The sequence below is a fragment of the Brienomyrus brachyistius genome, unplaced genomic scaffold (genome assembly GCF_023856365.1).
Source record: "Brienomyrus brachyistius isolate T26 unplaced genomic scaffold, BBRACH_0.4 scaffold382, whole genome shotgun sequence".
Classification (NCBI taxonomy): Eukaryota; Metazoa; Chordata; class Actinopteri; order Osteoglossiformes; family Mormyridae; genus Brienomyrus; species Brienomyrus brachyistius.
The window spans coordinates 24628-31514 of NW_026042657.1; the positions used below are offsets into that span (position 1 = coordinate 24628).

Sequence of the window (6887 nt, forward strand, 5' to 3'; positions counted from 1 at the left end):
GGATTCACCGGTGTTACCATCCTGGGCATCTCTTGTGGAAGCGTGGATTTCCCTCCGAAGAACCCGACCTCTGCTCCTGTGTGATTTCCTGTCTCTGTCCCAAACTCCTGCTAAAAATAAACAAAGATTTCTGGGCCTGACAACAACCCCCCGAAAAAAAACCATCTCATGGTGAAGAAGCATGGACAGAAACCGAGAAGCCCGATGAAAGATCTCAGGTCGGAGGTGTAGGGGAACAACATATGAGGCCTGGACATCAAAACCCCTGAAGTATGAAGAAATGTTTAACCCCTGGATGGCTGTGTGGCAAATAAGCAGGATGTTACATATAAATAATTTCATAGACACATTATATCAGCAAGGAAACATGGCAACTTGGGCTTTTGCAGGATTGTGTGCTATTTTCTGTGTAGAGGGTAACCGCTGTAACATTTCTGTAAGGACAGTCACTGTAACACTTCTGTAAGGACAGTCACTGTAACACTTCTGCATAGACCAAACAACCACTGTAACATTTCTCTATAGACCAAACATTCACTGTAACATTTCTCTATAGACAAAATAGTCCTTGTAACATTTCTATACAGGACAGTCACTGTAACATTTCTGCATAGACCAACTGAAACACTATTGGGCAGACAAGAGTAATACTAAACCTGACTGTTAACAGATCATTTGTCTTCTTTACTAAGCAAATGTATATGGAAGAGGAGAACGAAAGGTTGATGTGCAGGTGCAGCCTTGACTGTGCCAGAGACTTCCCACCTGTGTTATGCCCCCCCCCCCCCCCCCCCCGCACCCAGCTGCGGTGTCCGGGAGGATTCCGCTACAGCCGTCCCTTCAAAGAGGCACTGGCCTGCAGGGCAATCACCTGCTCAGGAGTGTGAAAACAACGTGCATGCATACAGACACGCCCCACTTCCGCCCATTCACGTGGGCGCGGGGGATGGGCTCCCGAAACCAGGCCAGCATTCACGGGAAGCCGGGTGGGAGGGGTGGTGCCAGGGGGGGATGAGCTCCGCCATGGGGAATGCGCCCAAGGCGGTAGCCCTCGAGCGCGGGGAGGGCATGGCGGTGTGCGTTTACCGTGATTTCGTTACAGAGAGGGAGGGAATTCAATAAGGATGATGAAGGAGGTATGTTTGAGTCTATAGACGAACAATTGCTCCTTCCAGCTTGGCAAGAAATGTAACACCTAGTGCTGTTAGAGATCGCTTCAGCTTCTCAGAACAATGAGACGTAGCACCGCTCCACAGATTCCATTTCATGTTATTTCTCTGTCCTGTATGGCAGCCAGTAGGATAATGATACCGTGAAGGCGGCCATTTTGGGAGCCAGCGGGAGTTTTGCTATCACACACCTGGTTAACTCGCAAAACAGCTACTTTGCTGTTACTGGCATCAGCTAAGTGGCTAAGTGTATTTATTTGAATATTACTGCAGTGCTTTTAGGAGCTTAAACTATGAACAGGCTGACAGAATGCGGTATCCCAGGATGCACCTGGCCGTGTGTCGAGCCACACAGCTGCTTGACAGAAGGAGTTACTCTTAGGGAGGTAAGAAGCATTTACTTTCTCAAAATCACAGTAATTCTTTAACAGTCATGATTTCCTTTCGCGCCTCACAGAAGCACAATACTCTTCCCTTTTTCCCAAACTGTCATCTTGACTTTCTTGCTAGCGAGCGAGTGACTGCGTGCGGCATGTTGCTACGGTTGGGGTTTGTGGCACTGAGAACGTTTGCTGGAGGTAACTTAGAGGCACTGGGGAGGGGGGTGGGAGGAGGAGGAGGAGGTGGCGTCTTACGTCTCCCATCTTTTTTCGTGCGGAACGGGTTTTTGGCCGCACTAGATCGGCAACAGGTGGCCTGCTGACGCCCAAACAGGTGAGACTCGTTACAGATGCGGCTGGTGATGTGGCGTGATGTGGGTAGGCCGCATCCCACAGCTCTGCTGGAGAACCTTAAACAATCAGTGTTCTTCATGTATAATGCTAAATAATGACAAAAAATACTGGTGTTCAGCTATTGCTGAACCATTTAGACTCAGGAAGCTGTTTAATCTTTATTTTTGCTGGGGAATGTCTAGCTTTCCCCCCCTTTTTTGTGCAGCAGCCATTTTAATATTCGTGCAGGAGAGGGCAACAGGAACAGAGGTCTGAGTGTGCGGGAGAGCGGCGGGGACTGGCGTTAAAGAGCGGCGGGGACTGGCGTTAAAGAGCGACGGGGACTGACGTTAAAGAGCGACGGGGACTGGTGTTAAAGAGCGACGGGGACTGACGTTAAAGAGCGACGGGGACTGGCGTTAAAGAGGGACGGGGACTGGCGTTAAAGAGCGACGGGGACTGGCGTTAAAGAGCGACGGGGACTGGCGTTAAAGAGCGACGGGGACTGACGTTAAAGAGCGACGGGGACTGACGTTAAAGAGCGACGGGGACTGGTGTTAAAGAGCGACGGGGACTGACGTTAGAGAGCGACGGGGACTGGCGTTAGAGAGCGACGGGGACTGGTGTTAAAGAGCGACGGGGACTGACGTTAAAGAGCGACGGGGACTGGCGTTAAAGAGCGACGGGGACTGACGTTAAAGAGCGACGGGGACTGGCGTTAAAGAGGGACGGGGACTGGCGTTAAAGAGGGATGGGGACTGACGTTAAAGAGCGACGGGGACTGACGTTAAAGAGCGACGGGGACTGACGTTAGAGAGCGACGGGGACTGGCGTTAGAGAGCGACGGGGACTGGTGTTAAAGAGCGACGGGGACTGACGTTAAAGAGCGACGGGGACTGGCGTTAAAGAGCGACGGGGACTGGCGTTAAAGAGCGACGGGGACTGACGTTAAAGAGGGACGGGGACTGGCGTTAAAGAGGGACGGGGACTGGCGTTAAAGAGGGACGGGGACTGACGTTAAAGAGCGACGGGGACTGGCGTGAACCTGCATAAGCAGACTGTGAGAGCTCTGGGTTTTTACCCTTACGTGTGTGTGAGTGAGTGATGCTTTGATCCCCAAATGTTAAATGTGGATGGAGGGGAGGCAGAAGGACTGTGCTGGAATCTTTCCTGCCCCAGCGACTGGTCTGGAGAGCTTCTCTCTGTCTCATCCAACTCCATGGAACAGACGTGTAACAGCAAGCGGACGTGTGAGTGAGTGAGCAAACGAGCCCCTCTCTCTCTCTCTCTCTCTCTCTCTCGCTTGCTCGCTCCCTCCCTCCCCCCACACCGTGTGACATACCTGACATTTGGCTGCGTCTGTGAGACCGGCTCGAAAAGGGCAAGGAGGCCGTTTTTTTCTTGCGGCTGCGGTGGATCTTGCCCTCAAAGATGGTGGGGTTGGGGGGGGGGGGGGGGGGGAAACGGTTGCAGGGTGAGCCGTGTCTGTAAGAGCGCGAGGAACCCAGCAACGCGGGCTGCCGCCGCTCACCACAAAGCCATTGTCGGCTATTTTTAGCCTCTTTCCTGTCTGGAGGTGACAGGGAGGACGAAGAAACACAGAGGAACTTTAGTCAACCCCAGAGGCCTGGGGCAAGAATGAAGGAAAAGGGGAAGAGAGAAGAGGCCTTTTGAGAGGCTTGGCCGCTCAGTGCCCGGAAAGTAGGTGTGCCAGATATGGAAGGGTCTTTCCGGGCCCCGTCCCCGTCGTTCCGACGCCTTTGAAGATCGCTATCGAATAATCGCACTTTGGCCTTTCATCTGCCGCCCAGGTGCTTGCTCTCTCTCTCGCTTGCTGGCCCGAGTTGACGCCTTCACTACCTCGCTGTCACAGGCGGACCGTTCCCCAAAGAGCACGGCAGGAAGTGATAAGTCACAAAAGCACACGCCCACACTCGCGTGCGATTTCCCCTGAGCCACACTAGCGCACCGCTATGTGGAAATAGCGCTATATTTAGACACCAGGTGATGGGCTCTCTTCCGGCTTTCTCTTTAATAGCGTTTTAGATGCTCTTGTTTTTCTTGGTTTTTGCTTTCTTTTTGTGTTCAGAACTTTACTCCTGACCCTGTAAGGAGATGGAGAGTGTGCTTGGTTATGCTCGATGTCTGAAAACTGAAAGTTGGAACCTGATGCAGTTTCTGTAGACCTGGGCCTTGACAGGGTGCCTATGACGGAGACATCTGAATTGAAAGCTTATGAAAGTTCAAGGCTGGTTCCTTGTAGGTTCCTCACTGGTTCCTTGTAGGTTCCTCACTGGTTCCTGACTGGTTTCTTGCAGGTTCCTGACTGGTTCTTTTCATGTTCCTGACTGGTTCATTTCAGGTTCCTGGCTAGTTCTTTGTCGATTCCTTACAGGTTCCTGGCCATTTCCTAGCCTGCATGTCTAATCGCAAACTAGAGTACCAGAGACCAACGCCACAACACTGGTCCACAACCGAAGGGATTCCCTCATTTAGTTGCTGTGAGGCAGCAATGGAATAAACCATAAACTCCATGTAGGGGGGTGTGCCTACTCGAGAAATTCCAAAAAAGTGAGAGTGGGCTGGTTGGGTGTTAGGCTACACTTGAAGAAGATTCTTCCTCTGTGTGGTTTCAGTAAATACCCAGCTGTCTGAGTAGGACCAGGGTGGGGGGTGTGTGAATCTGTAAGCTTTGTGAGTGGATCTGTTAAGCCAATTAATTATGTAAATATAAACAACAATGTTGTAGCAATATGCTAATTGAATCTGGCTGTAATGAGGACTATATCACAGCACTGCAAAAATTAAGATGACTTTCACTGTCCCCCTCCCCTAGTGTGGTCCTGGGGAGCAGTCGTTTGTCACAGAGAACATTTTTAGAACAGCTGTGATTGGCTAAGAGTTTTACTTCCTCTGGCACATCATTTGCCTCTATTGAACAACAAATCCCAAGTAATGTTTTGAATCCTGCATTTTAGTCCCCAGGATCTCACTTGTTTCGCACGAAGGTCGATTAAAAGGTCATTGTATTAATATGAATTATGGTTCTCATGAAGATTAGTCTTTAAGAAATTGTAAGTATGACTACCTTGACATATGTTCAGCTGAGTGTACATTTCAGTGGTTCAGATAATTGTGTTCAACTGTCAGTTTCACTGATGGACACAGGACTGAAATGAACTCGCATTGCATCACACAGCTGCCCTCTGTCTTTGCGTTTGCCTGTTTAAGACAATCGAGCCAATCAAGCAGGAAGAAGCCTGTGTGAATAATCTAGCGCCTTTGTGTGCAGACAAAACCTGGCTTGTGTGCTGACACCCTTTGTTTTCATTGTTCTTTCATTTGTTCTTCTTTGTTCACCCAGGAAGCTCACCTGATGCCAACAGGACCTGAAACGGAGACTTGGGCCCAGAGCCGGCTGTACAGCTGGGCTTTCTGAACCTCTCTCTCAGAGGGAAGAACCTGTGTTCTTCTGCTTAGCCACTTTCGGATTTTTAAACAGAATTTGGTGCCTGTGAGCTTTAGTCAGGCATTCGTTCAAGGTACCCGATGAGGACCTCGAACCACTGATTTCTGGGTTGTAAGTCTATGGCATTAACCACTCAGCCTCCACTGATAATCTCATTGCTCCTGTTTTTCGGGAGCTTGATCGCCATGTCAGACACATAGAAAAGCATTAAGTATGTTAATAAGTACATTTTATTAAGTAAATTAATAAACGTGTTATATAGTGATTATTAATAAAAACAAGCCTCCAAGTTGACAAATGGCATCCGTGTTGAGTAATGGTAGTAGCCTCCCACCTGTGACTACGACTGGCCCTTGGAATGTGATGCGAAGGCCAGGGGGAGGCGCTGTGAGGGAGAACAGGCGGGTGATGCAAAGCAGACCCCCCCCCCCACCACCACACCAACCAGGCGAGTGGGCACCGGTCTCTTGGCCGAGCCCCCACTCCCCCCCCAGTGAGGCGTTTCCAAACAAACTCGCCGAAGCATGCCGCCCGCCCCGGCGGCCGGCACAGCCCCCCTGCTGCGCGGCAAAGCCGCAGCTCGCCGGCACGAGCAGGTGGCCAAGTACTGCCTGAAATAACGGCATCAGCCGTGGGCGTCCGGCAGACGGGGGGGCCAGCCAGCCAGACAAATAAATAAATAAATAATAATAATAATTATTATTATTATCCGAAAGGGGAAAAATAAATCCTCACAGGCCTCAGTACTTGGCCACGCTTTTTTTCTCGCGATTTAGTTAACAATTCGAGGGGTCGACGTGTTCCTCTGCACATGAGCGGGGTGGGGCAGGGAGGCGGGGGGGTTGCTGTTTAACAGAGCGAAACCTGTAGGCCTGGGCTGGATGAGCCAGTCGGATGTTAATGAGCGGAACAGCAGCCTGCTAGCGGCCGCCGATTTCGCTGAACTGATTTTAATCTCGTCTCAGCGACAGGTGTGTGACTTTTTCCTCTCTGCACCAGCTGGGGGGTACAGGGGGGGAGGAGGAAGCCCAGGGTTCGGAGCAGGTGATTTCCGTCACCTCGCGGCCCTCTGATCTTTGATCTGTTTCTTTATTTCCCCTTTCAAGCCATTTTCTCATATTTATTTATTTTTTTTTGCTGCTTTAAGCAGCACAGACGGACAGCTCCTGTGAATAGTCTGTCGTGCCAAGGCCCGCTGGTGCTAGCACGACCAATCACGTGGGTTCTCGTTCGGCCATTCCCGCTGCCAGCGAGTGAAACCTGCCACCTCCCCACACCCCCACCCTAAAAACTACGTGAGTAAAAAAAGTTGTGTCAGTTCAAATTCCCGGAAAGTGCGTGTCATAATTTACAATATTGTAAACAGCACAATAGTGCATCACCGAGCGGAGTGGATGGAGCGCAGCGACTGGGAGATTTTCCCCGGAAAGAAACAATTTTCCATCCTGGTGGAGTCCAAAAATAACAAAGAACAAAGGCGGATAAATGGCGGCGTTTTCGAGCGCGGACTCGCGGCTTGGCACGGGCGGGCATGCG

At 50.8% G+C, this 6887-nt stretch overlaps 1 long non-coding RNA gene across 1 annotated transcript; it reads left to right on the forward strand.

The window, feature by feature from the left end:
• The first annotated feature begins 1071 nt into the window (after positions 1 to 1071).
• On the forward strand, positions 1072 to 5649 carry LOC125728983 (uncharacterized). The gene is made up of 2 exons (XR_007389540.1): positions 1072 to 1555; positions 5247 to 5649. It is a non-coding gene; the product is annotated as an uncharacterized LOC125728983 (long non-coding RNA).
• Positions 5650 to 6887: the final 1238 nt, after the last annotated feature.